Source organism: Argiope bruennichi, chromosome 10 (genome assembly GCF_947563725.1).
Source record: "Argiope bruennichi chromosome 10, qqArgBrue1.1, whole genome shotgun sequence".
NCBI classification, from domain to species: Eukaryota; Metazoa; Arthropoda; class Arachnida; order Araneae; family Araneidae; genus Argiope; species Argiope bruennichi.
Window position 1 is genome coordinate 31,308,474 of NC_079160.1, and position 19,371 is coordinate 31,327,844.

Genomic DNA, 19,371 nt, shown 5'->3' on the forward strand with positions numbered 1-19,371 from the left:
TCTGTTGATATTTATGTATGTTATAACTTATTTTGTTTATATTCACAGTCCTACATAATATTTTGTACACATATTGTATCTTTATACTGCGGAATTTTTTATAAGGCAATCGTACAATTTAGACCAGGTAAGAGTTTCTTGATTAAATTAATTCTCTTCGAACCAATTATGATTAATGAAAAAATAAAAAATAAATGATTTTTTTTTTTTTTTCAAAATTCATCTATAACCAAATTTTTTACAGTCTGGAAATCTCTTTTTTACTGATCCTTTTAATAATTTGCTAATAAAATAAACTTGATTTAATACTATGCCGGCCGCATGTCTACTCAAAATTCTTTTGTTTGGCCTCAGGTAGGCTTCTTTCGCTAGCAGTTTTTTCAGATCATAATTTTCATTTTCGTAAAATAAATAATTCATTAAAATAAGAATTATTTTCATAATAATTATTAATAATTAAAATAATATAAATAAAAATTTGTGTGGCATTAATGTGGTGCCAACGGCCAACGTGATGCCACAGGACGGCATAATGCTAAATTCCGTACTCCAAAATTTGTACTTTGTTACATTTAAAGTTTGGGTCCATGACAAAGATTACTTTCAGACAGCTACATTCCAATGTTTCCTCTATACTGAGAAATTCTAAAGCATCGAATCAAGGGACAGTGAAGGCCATGAACCTGCAAATAGCTGTCTTTAAAAAATGCAACCGGATATAATCTGTCACTTTTTGCAACAGCCTTAAGGACATGTAGCTGCTTTCCACAAGTGAAGCAACATTTCCCAATTTTGTTGAAATCGCAGCAATTCCTGCTGACTTTTAATATGGTACTTGAATGGAATATTTATATGAGTGAAGATTCTGTAAAACAAGGTAAATGAAAGTTCAATAGTAGTTGAACTGCAAAAATATTATAGGTTTCAATATTCATTGCAGAGAAACGATTTTCGGGAAAAGAGTTTTGAAAGAAAGTGAAACAGCGACTACATGTTGTAACTAAATTTTCTTAATCCATGTTTCTTTTTACAAATGTATTATATTCTAAAAGATTTTTTTAGAATTCCTGTTATCTTTTTCTTCTTTACATTTCTGGCAATTATCTCTTTTTTTTGTTATTATCTTTTTATACATTTAATCCGATTTATTTTATGTTTGTGAAGATGGAATTTTGTACTGTATTTTGCACTCGCTTTCAGATGCAATAAAAATTCAAGATTTTGTGCATTTGTGTATTCTCCATAGCAATGCCCTACATTAAATTTTCAAATTGTAATTTGATCAAAACTAATTAAAATTTAATTTCATATTCCTAACGCCATCTAGTAATGAATTTCAGAAAAATAAATTTCAAAAGTACATGATACTTCTAATGAATTATTCATTAAAAAATTTAAAGAAAAAAATCATTAAAATAGAAATCGACGATGAAGGATGTGAAAAAGTTATTTCGTTTTCCTTTAAAGACTCATGAACTCCGTTGAAAATCTTCGATCTAATTTTTTAAAGTATTAACTGGAAGCATTCAGTGAATCATTAATTCATTATAACAGATATACTTAATACTCATAGCCAATCAGCACGAGACGACGATTAAAGATTTTTTTTAACCGAACTCTTACCTACATGCGAGTGCGTCGAATACAATAAATATATAATTTGTACTCAAGATATGCAAAAAAAGGTGCGATTATTTTCAGTTTCATAATAAAAGTTTAATTCTAAAAGTTATTAAAATATATTTAAGATATCAAATTTCGATTGTTCACCAGAGTATCAATTATAGTTATTGCTGTTATATTTGGCAAAGCAAATAAATGTTTAAAATAAAGTTACCGTTTCACAATAAAAATAAAATTATTAGTACCAATTTTTTTTAATTTGAAATTTTTGGGAGGACATTTCGTCTAATAAATTTCTAAAGGTTAAATGAAATTATTATTTTTAAAAGATCTTTCTTTCTGTCTGTCTATCTGTCTGTTCTTCTGCCACACTGTGAGCAGACGTGCTTTTTGTCCGCCCCTCTTGTGCATAAATCATGCCTCCCGGGAAAGAAATAAAACAAAGTTAAAAATTCAAAGTGTTTTCGGCCGCGATTCTACCTCAAAAATTATATTATATATATATATATATATATATATATATATATATATATATATATATATTAGTGTTCGTCGTTTACAAATTTTAAAGACAGCAAAAATGTCATTTCCACAATAAAAATATAAGATTGCAAACATAAAATATTTTCACAACATGCCAGAATTGGTCTTTGCCAGTGAATTAAATAAAATGTAAGAATATTCCAGCAAAGAGGATAGCGTAGGTTTAATAAAATAGAAATTGAAATATATACAAATAAATGTAAACAATGTATATAAATAGATTTAATAAAATAAAAATTAATGTTTGCAATTTTTAAAGCAATGGCATACTTAACCTTACAAACTATATGGATCATGAGATATACAATGGCAAATAGGACTCAATACAAATAACAGATTTTTGGTGTTGTTAAAGAGCAAAGAAGAAGATTTTTTATTTAGTCTTTTGTTCATAGAACGCTGTTATTTTGCTACTATAAATTGCATTACATAAAATTTGAGTTGTATGTCGTTTTAATGTGACCTTCTCTTTCTTTTCATTCGCTGCCGAAGATCCTCTTTCGAATTAGTGAATTCACAGTAAAAATTATTTAAATAGAAAAAATTAATATATCACGTTTTTAAAACTGACTAAAAAGTATAAAATGATTTCTTCTGGCACCATACAGATTTATAACCTCATACAGATTCCCTACAAGTTATAAATCTGTATGGGGATAGGAAAAATTGTATACTTTTTAATCCGTATAAAAAAATGTGATATTTTTTTTTAATTATTGAAGTAATTGTTTTCTGCTTTTTGGTCTTGTGTGTGTGACACTTTACAGACCATTTTAAACTAACTTCCCGAGGAGCTACATCGAATACAAATTTTGCGCCTGCCATAGAATAAAACATGTTAATAAGACTTTGTCATCCAGTATTAAGTTAAGTTTAGTATTTCAAAAGATCTATCTCATCGGGAAGTTAGTTTAAAATCGATTGCAAAATTTGTATCGAACAGATAAACAAGTAGACAAGAAAGCGAATTAATAAAAACGTGTTAATAACTTTTTTCTGAATATTTTAAACCCTCAAACGTCTTGCCTGTGTTTCATACAAATATCCAATTATAGCAATTAAACAAACACTATGATTAGACGCAAAGCATTACACATTATCCACAAATAACCTCAAGAATTAAGTGAATTCTTAGTTGAATATCTGTCACAGAAGATGTCATCTACTTAAGTAGTAAAAAGCCAATAATTAAGGCGCTGAAATTTGCAAATAACATTGAAACAACATATTTTTTCATAAATATAAAAGACTGAATAAGGTGGTCAAAGTTTTTTTTTGTGTTTTTTGTTTTGTTTCAAACTAAATCAATCAATAAAGATTAGATCCATATAAGGTGTTACTAATGGTGTAAATGAACATTAAAAAAATCAGTTATCGATAAATAACTGAAGAAGAAAATAAGGCTATTGCTAAACTTATTTCTTCATTAGAACTTGATTTCCTTTATCAAGATAAGCATGTTCCGTGCGGAGATTAATCTTATGCTTCGCGCTTAAGTCATGAATAATTTTGACCTTGAGGAGATAAGGAAGCCTAGAGAAGTAGATACCTTCTTTCAATATTCCGTGAGAATTTATTCAAAGAATTCGAAATACACTCGGAAGTACGTGCATACTAATTTCTTGATTCTACGAATTGGTGGCATTTGATGATCATTAAATGCCTACCTGTGCCAGACTGAATTTTTACTGCTTAAATTACTGCCTATTTTTTTGTTATAAATGTAGGTATTTTCTCTAATTTGGCTAATTCTGAAAATTCGTCTGTCGATATTTTTAAAAAAACCTAAAAACAGACAAAGATTTTTTTTTATTACAATACAGGAGGTGGATAAATTGGTAGCATTTTACAGCGTAAGTTTCAAATTTCACCATGTTTCTTCAAATAAGCGATATTGTGTAAGATTTTTAATTAAAAAATCATAAAAACTTTTTTTGGGGAAAGCTAAAATCTAAAAACATATAGCAATAAAAAATTTAAACATGCACAAAAAGTTTTAAAAAGATATAATTTGTGATCGAAGACAATCCACAAAGTAAAAGCATGGCAATGTAGTACAAACTAAAGAAAATTTAAAATCTGCAAAAAATCTAAATATCATGATCGTTTATAAATCCTCATAGACATTATTTTGAGATGCATTTTATTCAATAATTTATATGTATATAGTGCCGATTCCTTCCTCAATTTTCTTTAACTAGCTTTTAGATGTATATTCAAAAGGTTCACTCATTAGCCGAACCAGCTAAAATACTCGTGAGAAAACATCAGAAGAATTTCAAACTTTAGTTTTCTTCCCAAGAATAACAATATTAGCCACAGGTTAATGTTTCGTGGAATAGGTGAACTGATGGTCGGTAACCATAGACACAATTACCTAATCTTTTGGTTTAGGACAATGCCGAAATTTCATTAAACTGGAATTATGTTAGTTAAAAGATAAAATTTCAGAAATCTGACGTTTTTTCTTTGATTATTTTCTAAGCCATTTCTTTTTGCACCAATTATTTTTCGATCGATTCTCTCTTGAACTCGCGATATTTGAGACTGTATAACAGAGGAACGTTACCAATTATTCACCAGATCCTTCCGCATGTCAATCGGTACGAGAGAAAAGTGATCTTCATGAGGCCTAACTCTCCCATCTTCAAAAGAAATTCCACCAAAAGTAAAGAAATAAAAGCTCTGCTATTCGTGCAGGGAGAAGAGGATGCTACTTCACTGATAGGCTGGAAAAAATACATACTTCGTTTTCAGAAACTGATGGATCCAAATAACAAAATGGCGGCGGATAAAGATTACACAAAAGTCCGAAAAGACAAAGCTATAACGAGAAAAGACCTGATATAGAAAACATAAATAACTAAAACCAAATACGAGACCTCGGAGAGACTTATTCAGAGGTTCATTTAGTAACTTAAACAACATAACATATGTTGTTGTTTCTAATGGCACTTGTCATAAACTTTAGAAGTCAGTGATTTTAAGCGAAGGGTACGTCTCTTGGTTTTTCAATAGCCCCATCTAGGGCCAAGAGTACGACTTAGCTACACACACGTCACAATCCTTTTTACGAAGCGGACTTCATTCATGGATTTCATTCACTCATCTGCAGATCGTAATTTAGACCTGAATCAGAGAACGATCACCCCTGATCTAGTATCCCCTTTGGATACTAGATCAGGGGTGATCGGAGGACTTTGTGACCACGACAGATTTATACGTGTGCCAGACACCACACACACGGAGAGTCTTCGGATGGTGTGGTTCGAACTCACAATCTAAGGAATGCGAGTCCAACGTCCAACCAACCAGTCTATCCCGGACCTCAGGAATTAAAAGTAAGACATTCTATCTAAATTTCTTTTACATTTTGAAAAAAAAAAAACTTTTTCCTTTTTTTTTTATCTTGAAAGTTAGAAACTACTTCCGTTCATTGAGAAATCTCTTTCATTACAATGTTTCGAGATATTCAATTGATAAAAATAATTGTGAAGTTTAATTTTGAATCATAAAAGCAAAGTATTAACTATGATCAATTAACGATAAAGCATTAACTTGATGCTTTAATATCTAAAGTTATTAAGAAGTCTGATTTGAATTTTATGTTATACAAAATTTATGCTTATAAAAAGATTGAAATTATTTAATAGAAATTTATTGTAAATTTACAAAAATTATTTTTAACATTCTTTTTCTCAACATATTTTTATTTTTATTAACATATTTTCAGGTACTTATAATGTGTATGCTTCTACATGGTGATAGCTTTATATATCTACTTAGTGTATTCAAGAAAAACAAATATGCACTTTAGACGCTTTTTTTCGGTCGATTGAAGATGCACATTGACACGCTACTTCAATTTTAGAAGCTAGGTCACACACCAAATATCATTTATGTAGGTGGCGGCGATTTTGAGTCATCATGCATATATACCTGTCAACGCACAGACCGACAGAAAGTGAAACGTATGAGAATTTATCTTCCCAATTGGAAGAAAATCTCTAACTTGCATATTCACTGTGTATGGATTTTTTTGACTAAACCATTGTATTGGGAAAATAGAGACGGAAAATACAGAGTAACTGAAAAGCTTTGGTTCAAAAATTATAATGTTTCACTTTAAATGTTAAACGTGTTTACTAAATTTCATCGATATAGCTTTTGAAGTGTTGCTTTTATTCGAATGGCAAAACGGACGGAAATCCTTTGAATGCATTAAATTATTAGCGTTTTGATAAAAAAGATCAGTATGTACATTTACATGGAGGTTATAGGACATTAAACACATGATTCAAACCTCTTTTTAAGCACGTTCAATCTGATATCGACCATCGAATATCCTACACTAGCGCGTAATTGGAATCGGAAGCATGGAATGTATGTCAAAAATTTAAATAATATTCAATAAATTTCTTTTGATTTTATAAATATTTATTTAATCTGTTTCTTTATTTCTTTTTCACTTAGCTGATTACTTTTGTTTTTAATGTTTCTGATTGAATTTTCAACCACTGCTAAATGTAAAAGGTATTTTTAACATCTCATATATAATGACTAAGTGGAGGTTCGACAATCGTTAAAAATTCCGAACTCAGGATTTAAAACATTTTTCCAAGTTTCATATCTTCTTAAATTCGAGAAACATATTACATGAATAATGCCTATCTACTGGTATAGTTCTTTGTCTATGAACATGGCTACTGAAAAATGCTTTGAGAATGAAATGAAAAACTTGTTAGGTGAAATCTGGTAAGTAACATTTGCACCAAAATTTAGAGATTTTTATTAAATTTTGTACGATATTCTTGCACAAAATGTCTGCCGGTTGTAGGGAGAAACATACAGAGCCTGACAAATAAAATTTGATACACAAATTTAATATACGCAGCGCAGTCTTATGAAATTCTGTACCAAATCTGTTCAGATTTTTTTTTTCATTTGTCAGCACTTTTTCCGGCATGTAACAGCGACAATAAAGAAAAGGAACGACTTAAGAATGAAATAATATAGGATTTAATCTCCATCGAATGTTTTATTTCAATCGGGAAAGCAAAAGGAGAATAAAATATATATATAATTTCCTTTACATTCTTCTAAGAAGCATAAAATTCTCATGCGTGTGATTTTGAAAACAAAACTTTGAGTATTTGCTGTATTTACGGCCTTATCCAAGTTTTACTTCTATGCGTCGGAGAGAAAAAGGAAAACAGATTCTATAGGAAATATGCGAAAAACGTTCGAGGAAACCAGTCCCAATGATTTTGTGCTGATTTATGTTACAGACGATTCAGGAATATTCTAAAATTTAATGTATTTAAGTATAATTATGTGTATAATTCATTAAGATATCAATAATATATTCATTAAGATATCAATAAACATTGTGATAAATTTCAGAAAATTCATTTCAATGAGACGTAATACTTCAACTTAGAATAAACTATATTATTGAGGATTTTTACTTATAGTATTAACGATTAAATAAAAAATTTAAAAAAAAACATTCGTTGTAAGAAATGAATCTAATAGTACAATTAGAAGTATAAAATAATCTCTAATTTAGAAATACGGACAATCGGACAAAAACATGAAAGCATGGTTTGTACTATAATTTATACTCTATAGAATCTGTGTCAGAATGAAAATCAAAGAAAGCTTCTAAACCTTCATTAAAATTAAAATGCATTATTACTGCGATCAAAGTAACTGTCCGTACATTCATTTCTACCAAAAAAGTTTAAACAATCGAGATTTGCTATTGATTTTAATACTTTTTGTATAATTTCATATTTTCAGTTCAGTGTGAACAAGTTTACTTTGTTATTAGAGTTAAAATCAAATCATACAGACGAAAGGAAAATCCTAAAAAATATGCTAAAAATAATAATTAATTGATGACCTTCGGCGATTAGTTATTTATGCAACTGTAAGATATATTTGTCCAGATTTTCATCTAAATAAATAAAATATTGAATAATCAACAAATTTGAAGCGTTATTATAATTTTTATATGATTTACTCCAAATTATAGTGGTTTCTGTCAATTACATTGAATTAGGATAGTTATAAATATTTAAAAATGCTGCATTTAGTTTTTTTTCCATGAATAAATAAAAAATATATAGTAAATAAACAATGTTAGAAAGAAGCGAGTGGTATTGTATGAAACAATGCAATTAAACATTGTTGCAACAATTCATTCTTAAAATGAAATAAACAACTAACTAAAATAATGATGCTAACTGTTACCCTAACAATGGAATGATATTGTTTGGCCGAAATCAACAATGTTTCTGCCCATTTGGTGAAAAGACACTGACGCTGAAGCATCTTGTGAATTTCACTGCGATTATTTTGATATTTCGTTATTTTATTGCGATTTTTGTACCGAAAAAGCACTTTGGATTGTGATGGCACCCAAACTGCTCAAACGAATTCGGAGAGCATTGTAAGTACACAAAATCTTTATGTTTTGCAAAACTTTTATATTTAAAAATATTACTGTATTCAAATGATGTTATTAACATAAAGTTTTAATTTCTGTCTTGAAAATTGCAAAAATTAAAATGATTCGACAAATATATACTAATTTAAGTAATTATGTTAACGAGTTAATAATCTAATGACTGTTTATTAATCTATTTTCTGTGTTTTAATTTCAGTGAACCAACATTATACTGCTTGTGTTTTAAAATTCAACTTTAAATTTGCAGATATACTAATTTTTAGCATAAATGACACAGCATAATAAAAGCTTTAATTGTATTCGCTACATAATAACAATAATTACTATGTAAGTAAAGGATTTCATTAATTGCTGTCTTATTTCTGAACGTTGTATTGACGTCCAGAAATTGTATTTACATTGTAATTAAAGGTATTGGACGTTGTATTTAAAAGAGTGTCTAAATTAGATAATAAAAATTTTAATATTACTTAGATAGTAATCTAGTTTCATTAGATTATAATAGAATTTAAGAAAACAAGAATGCAATAATTTGTTGTTTATTTCCTTTCAGTGCTTCCGTTTTCAAGTCTGCTAAAGCAGAAAAACCACCTGCAACCTTTGACTTTGGTGATGATATTGAAAATCCTAACGAGGCAGACTTCGACCTTGCAACTGCAAAACAGTATCTGATCATGATGTATTACTCCATGGAACGGGGGAGGCTCGACCGCGAGAATGAAATTCGCATTGCTTTCGGTGAGCTTCCAATTCCCCGTTCCAAGTATGCAGTATAATTTACATATTTCAAGACAGAATTAATAATACCCTAACGAACGAATAGCACAAAATTTTTCTATCATCTTAAAATTGAACCATAGCATTAAAGACAATAAAACACTTATGCCTGCATTCAGATTTTAAATCTTGATTATAACGTAAACTTTTTTAAAAGCTCTTTCCGTCATTCAAATAATTTAAAAGATTCCTCTTGCCGATATCTGCTGCGTGTTGAACAATCTCTGGATCAATATTTTGAAATAACCGTTTTTTCAATAAAATAACCAATTCATTATTTTTTTTAAATGAAGAAATATTTCAAGTATGCACATTGCTTTTTGTTAAATATCTAATGAACGAAGAGTATTAGAAGAATACCTTTGAATAGCATGGAAAAGAATCTCAATACAGAAATGAAGACGAAAATTCTGCAGTTTCATAATATCTTTACATTATTTTAAACAGAAATACCAATTCCTATTGCTATTAACTGTGCTCAAAATGGAACGTGAATCAAAACGGATCTTGGACAAAAGAAAACCCAGAAAATTCACCAATAAAGAATTTATACACTTGTCGAACGTAAAGACATATCAAATTGTTTTGAATCGGAAGTCATTTTGCTGCAGATATTGGTTTTAAAAATGCTTCAATAAAGAAAGAAGAATTAAAAAAAATTTTAAAAAAATAGTGCACTGAAATATACAAAATTGTAGAGCAATTTTGATGAGCAATTCTTTTTCCACTTCACAGTCTGTGATAATTCTATAATGCAATGTCTAATGATCCCAATGATTCGGAATAATAAGAAAGAGAATAAAGAATTCATGATAATAATATCATCGTAGAAAATATTATTTAATAAACTTCTCGAAAAAATGAAAATTCCAGCAACCCATAGATGATTTGAAGAAAATATATGATGACTCAATTTAAATACAGTATCAAAATTCTGCTGAATCATTCTACGGACTCGAAATAAGATATGAACATTAGATGAACATTCAATTGATCAAAAGGATTCTGTATCTGACAACCAATTAACCGCAAGAAGATGAATTTAGTAGGAAGCAATGTAAAAGGAAATCAATTGCGTTTATATGAATTCAAAAGATATTTTTTATACAAGAAATAAAGATCAATCCATTTCCACGCCTCATCTTCTCCACACATCCAAGCTTTGAGAATTCAATCTAATTATCTAATTGTTTTCAGAAGAGACAGTTGTACAATCTAATTAATCTTCAAAAGGAACAACATAACTACTGCATTTCTTATTCCAAAAAACATTTGATATGTCACTAAAAAATACTTTAAAAAAAAAAAAGAATCTTCTAAAGCTGTCAAATAAAGTAGTGTATATCAATGAACTGCAACCATATTTACAAATAATCCTAAGTCATGACCAGCAGATGGATTGTATAAGGCATGAGCGAGGGTGGTCGTATTGACCTCCCGGGGCTGTCCCAGAATGTAGTCATCGGGGTGTTAGGGGACAGCCCTCGAGGAACTCTGGTAGCCGACCTCCACGTGGTGTTCCTCGGGCAACGCTGTTATTTTAATTTTAACAGCGGCTGACGGGCTACTGATATTTTTAAAAAAATTAATAGATATTAACCGATAAAAGATAAAAATTAATGGAGAAATTGAATAAATTACAACGTATAAACCAATAGGAGTTGTCCCCCGAAAACTTTATCCCATGCTCTCTAGTGAAGGTGTTTATCCCGAAGAACCCTTTTGCATAGCATTGGCTTACAATAGTTATGAAATATTAAGATTTGGCTTAAATTTAGCTTTTAAATCGAATATCTCTTTTCTTTGGCGAGTTATTTGTCGATTAATCCCTGACATGCAGTTAATATTATCCGAAAAAAAATTTGTCTTTTAGACGCGTTTTATCCAATCGATTAAAACAAAAAAAAACTATACTTGTAATCACAAAATTACATACCAAATTTGATACATTTAAGTCATTGTGTCCTTGAGTTATATGTCTCTAAAATGACAATCAATAGAGGGACAATTCCTAGTTGGCTTTCGCTCAAAATTTGATAAGTGTCTAGACTATGGATTTTAATACCGTGAATCGAATTTTGTCTATACAATTTTCCTCATTTTGCATTTATCACATTAAATTGTATTTGAATATCCAGGCAGGTAGATTTCCTTTGTGGATATTTTGCAGAGAATTTGATATAAATCTACAAATTCGGTATAAAAACCATATATCAAATTTCCTCCTACAAGATCATATTGTTTTTGATTTATCTTTGTTACCGATAGAGATACAGACGTACATGGAAATTCTAAAGAATCTCCAATCTTAACGTGGAAATTCGTCAGAATCTCCCATTCGATTTTTTTTTGGATGAATATTATACTTTATCTATAATATCTATAATACTTATATGCTACTATAAAAGAAAGTTTAGAGATTTATTCAGAGGTTCATTTAGTAACTTAAACAGTATAACATATGTTGTTGTTGTTGTTTCTAATGGCCTTTGTCATAGACAAGCCCACTGCCTTTAGAAGTCGGTGATTTTAAGCGAAGGGTGCGTCTCTTGTTTTTTCAGTATCGCCATCTAGGGCCAAGAGTACGACTTAGCTACACACACGTCACGACAATTTTTAGGGGGGGGGGCGGACTTCATTGATGCATTTCACTCATTCACAGATCGTAATTCAGACCTGGATCAGAGAGCAATCACCCCTGATCCAGTATCCCCAGCGGTACTTCTCTCAAGATGGAGGACTTTGTGACCACGACAGATTTATACGTGCGCCAGTTACCACACACACGGAGAGTCTTCGGCCGGGGGGCTCGAACTCGCACCCAAGGCACGCGAATCCAACGCCCTACCAACTAGGCTATCCCGGCCTGCTCTTTACGTTTGATAGTTATTGAACTAACTTTTATTTCAGCATCTAGACAGACAGACTTTCTCTGAATTGATTTCTTTCAAAATTTGATAGATTTGTCTGAAGTACATATATGATATTTCATCCGCTTAGCTCAAAATGATTTTAAGTTATCGCTTCCGCAGACAGACGGATGAACGGACAAACATAATTTTAAAAAAAAGTGAGGGAATTCTGAAACTTAGAAATTCGCCAAAATCTCTAAAAGTATATATATATATACTTTTGCCCTGTGCTTCGTATACGATAAAATAAAAAATAAAAATGCAATAATGGTTAATGATATCGATTGCATCAATACATGGAATGACAGATTGCAAATTCAACCAAGAAACAGCCCTCGCCATTTTAATTCATAAGCTGAATATTTTTTTAATTATTTCTTTATATGGAAAAGAAATTTAACTAGTTGTTAGTAATAAAAAAGAACATCCAATTATGTCGTTTAATTGGGTCAAGAAAAAGTCAACTTGAATAAAGATACGGTTTCTAAGCCTGAAGTATTTGCATCAAGTGACGTAAATTTACTGTGATGGTCTGTGGAAAAATTACGTTTTCAACACATCTGTTGTTGAAGGATTACCTTCTAAAGTTTTTTTTTTTTTTTCGCTTTGAATGGAAAACAAAATAACAGATTCTAAGAAACGTTCTGTTTATTTAAACAAATATCTGAAAGTTCTTCATCGGTCAAGCAGGTTAACACGTGGAATGCCGTGTGATTACCACTTAATTCGTGCTGAGTTTCATAAAAAAAGAAATCATACAAGATTGAAGGTAACAGCAACCAAGGACTTACAGTTACTTCTTTGTGTTTTGAAATTATGTAACTTAATTCTACTTCCTCTTCTATTTTTTTAATACTTTAAGAAATATGTATTCTTTTTTGGATTATGGTAAATGCATCACGATATATTGTTTCCGAATAAAGAATTTTTATATTGTAAAACTTCTTAAATATTTATTTAAAGTAAATATTACTAAGAAAGGATTCATTTATTTTACTAGATAAATATAGTCTGTCTATTTGATCATTTTTGTATTGTAAAATTTATTAAATATATATCTGAAATAAACATTTTTTAGAAAATTTATTTATCTTACTAAAGAAAAATAGTTTGCCTATTTTTCCATTTTCGTATTGTAAAGCTTATTAAGTATTTATTTAAAGGGAACATTTTCAAGAAAGAATTCATTAATTTTATTAGAGAAAAATAGTTTGTCTATTTTTCCAAAGTAAGACAAAGTAAATTCTTTCTTAAAAATATTTTTTTAAAAATAAATATATTGGTACGATATTATATGCATGTGTATGTCGAGTGTATTTAAATTTGAAAATTATTTATGAACTCATTTTTAATTTTTAAGAAAACAAATTATGTAATTTAACTTGCTTATTTAATTTAACTTGAGAAATATTTTTAATCTATGAATTTCTCTCTAAATTCTTTATGCTGCAACTGACTTCTCTATTTCATTTCACTTCTTATTGTTGTTCGAACTGTGTTTTTCCTCATTCGGATGACTGCATAGATGAATTTCAATAATAATCCATTTAATTTTAATGTCCTTCTTCTTATGATTCGTCATTTACTTTAATTATCTCAATTAATTTATAAATCCCCTACTAATTCCTTCAAGTTCATTTAAACTTGAACATATGATAAACACTCGTCTTTGTTAATCATAACTTTAAATGTAATATTCTTTGTTAATCATGATATCAAATGTAAAGCTCACTGTTACTCTTCACTTTAAATACAATATTCGATGTAAATTATGACATTAAATATAATTTTCGTTAATAACCATAGCATAAAATATAATATTCTTAGTCAATTATGACATTAACAATAATATTCTTTAAAATAGTACAAAATAAATACTACATTCATGGTAAATTATGGCATTAACTATAATGTTTTTTATTTATGACATTAACTATAATGTTTTTTGTTTATGACATTAAATATAATATTCATTGTAAATTTTGACTTTAAATCCATTTCGTTGCAAATTATGACATTAAATACAATTTCGCTGCAAATTATGACTTTAAATACAATTCGCTGCAAATTATGACTTTAAATACAATTCGCTGCAAATTATGAAATTAAATGCAATTCGCTGCAAATTATGACATTAAATGCAATTCGCTGTAAATTATGACATTAAATGCAATTCGCTGTAAATTATGACATTAAATGTAATTCGCCGTAAATTATGACAATAAATGCAATTCGCTGTAAATTTTAAAATTCTTTGTTTGTATCATTAAATAAAATATACATTGTAAATTATGACATTAAATACAATATTCGTTACTGAAGCTTAAATTAAGCATTTAAAAACTAAACTTAAAGCATTTTAATCATCCTTTTATATATAAAAGATGAATATCTTACACAGATTGCATTTATAATTTGCACATTCTCTAAGATACAAAACAATTGAATCAATGTTCATTGTTCATTGCATATGCTAATAGGGCATTTTCTTTTATTCCAATAAATTACGATACTTTTTTTTTAAATTACATTATATTTTCCTTTAAAAAAGCAGGTTCCGGAAGAACTACTTCTCCGTCTCAAGATCAAATCCCTTATTATTTTCTGAAAACACATTTATCATCTCCACTACTTAAGCAATACTTTGTGGTTAGTATTGCTAATTGCTAATTATTTCCATTTTTAAAATCATTTAAAACATTTACAAAATCAGCTATTAGACATTAATGTGGCAATCATGAAAAGCAAGCTAATTATTCTTTTATTGGATTAACTAGTAATAACCCGTTCTGAAAAAATTCACGATATTCTAAAATATTTATAAATAAAATATTGCTTTAGTAATAAAAATTGCAATTAGAGTTAATTGATTAAATATTAAATTTTATAAATTAATCTGGGAATAGATTTTCTTCTTAAAATTAAAAAAGTCAGAAAGGTTTGAAAAAAGTATTTAAATTTTGAGGGAAAACCCAGACAACGAACCAACAAATGGGATTTACCAATTAATAAAAAATATTTATTGAACAAATATGAAAATAAATTACAAAATTGCATTTAACATTTATAGTTAAGCACTCATTTTTATTAACTCATTACTAGCCGTCATTGCAGACCTGGTAATTCACTGGCAATACTGGATATGTTCTTAAATATTATAGCAAGCATTTTTAAGCATCAAATTATGACAGATATTAAATTCGGGATATTAGTTATATATTCGAGTTATTTTGAGTCCTCATCTTAATCATCCTAATGGAGTCGAGCTCACAATGCTATTAAAAATAAATATCCAGTTCATTTATCTGCAGGTAACTTAATTTTCTTATACCTCTTATGAACTGCCCAAATATTAAACAGGATTTTTCTTATTCGTTCAACAATGGAAGAAAATAATAGGATTTAAACATTTGATGAAACAACTAAAACAGTTCCGATTGCATTTCAACAATAAAAATTATTGTTAAAAATTAAACAAAAAATATTTGTAAAAAGTTTTTATAAATCAGGAAAAATTTTCAAAGCAATTAAATGTGTATACTTAAAAAGAATTTCTTGAATTTTGAAATGGTGTAGAAAACAGTTTTCTCAGTTATATTTTCGGAAATTATCGTGGAAAATACCAAAATTTACTTTAATTTTTAATTTATAAAAATTCTAACGAAGATTTTCTTTTTAAAAAAATCGCTTCCGAGATGCATATTTTGTCCTCCAATGTATATTTATTCCAAATTTGGTAGCTGTAATATTTTTAAAGTCCTACATAACGGAAACATTCACCTTTATAATAATCAAAGATAAAGATACATGTAGATTTTGACTGAAAATCTGAAATTACTTTAATCGTAAAATAATAAACAACTATACAAAAATGAGCATTACGGTTACAGTAAAGTATTATTATTAAAGTTCACAATTTAGAAAGATCGCTTTTGATTTCCGTTGTGTCGCAACACTGCAGTCGTGTCGCTCGATGACGCGTTGTTCATTCATAACTCGTTTCAATGAAGCTCCTTATCTTAAATGCAAATTATAACTACGTCTAACAGGAAATCATTTTCCCAGCACGGAAGAAACATTACAACACGATATACTGCAAGTCAACAAGAAGAAAAATTAGTCAAAATTTGTTGCAATAGAGGCAAAGAATTTTTGAAATTTCCCAGGTCATCTTATAACCTTGAATCTAAATTAGTGTCGCTGACGTAGATGTTTCATTTATTAAATATTATTCTCAAATTTTGTGTTAAAAATAGCAGTTTTAGTAGTAAGGGAATGGCCATGCATCTCTCATAATGGGAAGAGAATTAGAATTTTTACAAAAGATTCTGTTCGAACTCTATTAAAAGGTTGGAAATATCATTTAAAAATAATACTATTGTAAAGGATGCAATAGCTATTTGAAGTTTATTGAACAATTTTTATTTCTATATGTAGATAATGGTCTTCAAAATACCATTTCACATCATCATCAAAAAATCACATGACCTACATGATCAAAAATGATGGGAACCATTCTTCTACTTTTAAAAAACTCACTCGCATATGAATTGGCACTAGGAACCACATCCAGAAATTACCCTCTTTAAAAGATAGCCGGCCGAAGTATTATCCTCTAGATTTTCTTAAATACTTAAACAATATGGTGAATTTTATTTTCATAAAAAAGAAAAGAATCTCAAATATACATCCTGCATCTCTCCTCTCTGACACATTAAGTCAAAAATTACATACACGTCTACTACTTTGGTGCAAATACCATAGTACAATTCACTTATCTACTAACTTATTGCTTTTTCTAACTATCGCGTTAGCATTCACACGAATAGATACAGCAACAAATGAACAACACATTGACAGAAACAAAGACATTTGCAAAATTTCATCTTTCTAGCTAACCTGTTTTCCAAATACTGTCTTCATATGTACACGGAGTGAGGACTTTTAGTTAATTAATTTTTACCAGAATTTAATAGAAATCTGTTATTATGATATGAAGACAAAATTTTATAAATCTCACTTTATGTTTTCGTATCAGCGAACATTTTTTTTTTCTTCTTCTTTTTAATCTAAATTGTTAAAAGTTCATTACAATGTTTTCCCCTGGTACACGAAAGCATTGTAATCATGCAATCTTTGCAGTACACCAAATATAATCAAAATGATGAGTATACGGCAAACAATGAAAAGTCTAGTCTGTTTGGATGTTCCTTTTGAATACTTGTGTATATAAATGATCAGAGTAACTACGTTTATAAGCCTTATTAAACAATTCAGTTTTATCCATTTAATTTCTTACAGAAGAAGTAGACTTGTGGTTATATTATATATTTACTAATTTCAAAAAGAAACATATTCGATGGGGATATTTATTGTATTTAATTTTATTTAAATATCTTGCATATCATTCAATCTTCATTTCCTCAGCACACTTTTTTTTAAAAAAATCCAAACTGCGTGATTAACAATTAGCTGCCTTATTTTTAAAATTTTAACTCTATTATGCTTATTATGCTCACTCACCTGCCTAATCATAATTCGGTAATCTCACTAATATTTGTTGTTAATTTTTAAAAAATCAAAGATGATAAAAGGGTAACCTTATAATGTGCAAAGTAAAATAAATCAAACCAATGAGAAAATTTTAAAAAGAACTAGTCATTCAACGGCAAGGCTAAATAATTTTTACATAAAAGAAAAGTAAATTAAAGATCACCTTCAAGAAATAAAAGTTTTCTTAACATGTATGATATGAGCATAATCTTACAGAAATTTTAAAATTGCAATTGTGTTCATTTCATAATTTTCATGCAAATATTAATGAATCAATGCTATCAATTTCCAAACAGAGTATAATTATTTTTTTTCATTTGCAAGATCATTATTTACATTCGTTATTAAGTTTTCTTCGTAAAAAACATTAATAAATTTTCAATTCTGAAAGGGTTTTTTTATGTCAAAATGCTGAATCATAACTATAATTTAAAATGATAAAATCAATATGTTATTGATAAAGGTAATTTCTATAAGATCTTAAATTCGGATCATGAACATTTCTACATCACTAAAAATATAAATAAAAAGTAGTAAATGTTTGATTTTCCAAAAAGGAGAGAAAGAAACTTTATTCCATAAAAGATTCATAGAAATTTTTAAATACTTTACAAAAAATATTCAAGAATAGAAATATGGAATTTTATTAACTATTCTAAAGTTTCCGTTTGATAAAGCATTATTTCAGAAATCGACTTTAACCTTGTCTATTTTAGAAAGTTGTTTTTTATTGTAAATTATGTCAATTTCAAGTAATATCAATAGATTTTGTTGTAATGCACTATTTACGTTCATGTCTTACTTCAATGTGCAAAGTCATATCACATTATATATAGAAAGGCTTTACATCAGAATAAACGAATCATTCGAGCACGAAATATTGCAAATAAAAACTTATGTCTTGAAGTAAGAGCACTCAAATTACAAAATTGACACCATTAACATATCATTAAGAAAATTACTTACCACTATGATGGAAAAAATGTTGAATACCATTACATGGACGATCAAAGCTGATTTTTAAAAATGTCTTCCCTTTCTTATGTCCATGAAAGTTATGCAAAATTGGGCTTTTATACTCGTAGTTTCTTTTATCAATTTTATTAAAACAGAAACATTCACAGGATAAAAATTTTCAAAAAAATATGTAACGAGACATTTCGACATCATAGAAAAAACAAACCGAGGGATAACTTTGTACAATGCGACGTAAACCCAGTTGACGGAATACCATTAAGTGGAACAAAGAGGCAGAAAAAATGAAAACAACCTTTCAAGCAAGAAAATATTACTTCCGCACTAATTTCAATTTATATTACGAATAGGATTTATATTCCAATTTTCCGTCTCTTTTCTTTTAGCATTGATTTTCCTTCACATAAATTCTCCTTAGAATTGAGTTTATCTTTTTTTTATGCTAAAAGATCTGTTAAATTTGGATCAAGAACTCATGCCCAAAATACTATTGTAACACCTAGGAAAAGATGAATC